A 1,318-nucleotide genomic window follows, 5' to 3' on the forward strand; every position below is an offset into this window, starting at 1 on the left:
GTTGAAAAAGTGTTTGTGAGAGTGAGTGTATGTGAGGATGCGTGTCTGAGAGTGCATGTTTGTGAGAGTGAGTGTATGTGAGGATGCGTGTGAAGTGAGTGTGTGTTGAAAAAGTGTTTGAGAGAGTGAGTGTATGTGAGGATGCGTGTGAAGTGAGTGTGTGTTGAAAAAGTGTTTGAGAGAGTGAGTGAATGTGAAGATGCGTGTGAAGTGAGTGTGTGTTGAAAAAGAGTTTGAGAGAGTGAGCGTATGTGAGGATGCGTGTGTGAGGATGCGTGTGTGAGAGTGAGTGTGTGTGAGGACATGTGTGAGTGTGTGTATGTAATGCGTGTGAGAGTGAGAGTATGAGTGTGTTTTTACCTTTGCACGAACTCTAGCGTTGCTCCTTGGTCTCCTGAGTATGAAATATTCAAGCAGTAGTATGAGGCAAACATCAAACTTCAGAGCATCGCAGAAGATGGTGATGTGGCTGTTAACTATGACTTGGTCGACAGAAATCAAAGTTCTCTGCAGTCAAAGGGGAACTTCCTGTTGTTATGCATAAGAAAAAGAAGAGATCAGTAACACTGTGACAAACTTAAATTCCCGCAAATATTAAATAGTTTTCCTTTAAAAATATTCAAACATACCACACACAATTACGCAGGGTGTACTTGGAAGTTTGGCATGGTCTACTTCAGAGGGCAAGGCTGTCTGATCCACTTCATGGAACATCTAGTCCTCTCTCTCGCTGAAGTAACCAATAGAAATAATTCATTAAAAAGTGACTTAATATTGAGATACAAGGTTTTAATGAGGAGGGATACTAGGCACGTGGCTATGCAGACACCCAGGCCTGACTGTACATACCATTGTTCAGATCATCAGTGTGATTATATCTGAAAGTAAAACGTGCAGTCCAATTAATGTTAGTTAAGCGAATTTCATTATACAGGCGTAATAACCAGTGCTTGAAGAGGGAAAAAGTGCAGACGAACATAAAGTTACTAACGTTCAAATGGCGCTGGGAGGGGTTGGGTCACTTTAAGCGCTGGTCCTAATGAATCCGTTTAAAATAGCAAATAGCATTTTAGAGCTTTTAGACGACGCCTACGATTATGATTATAAAAACTGATTAAAATATTGCACTATGCGTCGAAGTTCGGTAAAGTTGGCAACATATTCACAGATTCAAACTTACCTGATCAATAACTCCTGAGCTAAACGTTCTTAAAACACAAATGACACATCTTTCTAATAACAGTATCGTAGACAACCAGCTAACGACCTAATCTTCCGCGAAACGAGCCTGTTTTTCCCTCAGGGACAATATAGCAGT

General features: G+C 40.7%; 1 long non-coding RNA gene across 1 annotated transcript in view; it reads right to left on the reverse strand.

Annotated features, from left to right (window-relative positions):
* LOC107600629 (uncharacterized) overlaps positions 1 to 1,289 on the reverse strand; it is a 2,765-nt gene extending 1,476 nt beyond the window's left edge. The window contains exons 1-3 of the long non-coding RNA XR_001610823.1: positions 850 to 1,289; positions 630 to 730; positions 361 to 528 (exon numbers count right to left, since the gene is read on the reverse strand). This is a non-coding gene — a long non-coding RNA (uncharacterized lncRNA). The remainder of the gene's footprint in view (positions 1 to 360; positions 529 to 629; positions 731 to 849) is intronic.
* Positions 1,290 to 1,318: the final 29 nt, after the last annotated feature.

Source organism: Sinocyclocheilus grahami, unplaced genomic scaffold (genome assembly GCF_001515645.1).
Source record: "Sinocyclocheilus grahami isolate Dianchi unplaced genomic scaffold, SAMN03320097.WGS_v1.1 scaffold288.1, whole genome shotgun sequence".
Lineage (NCBI taxonomy): Eukaryota > Metazoa > Chordata > Actinopteri > Cypriniformes > Cyprinidae > Sinocyclocheilus > Sinocyclocheilus grahami.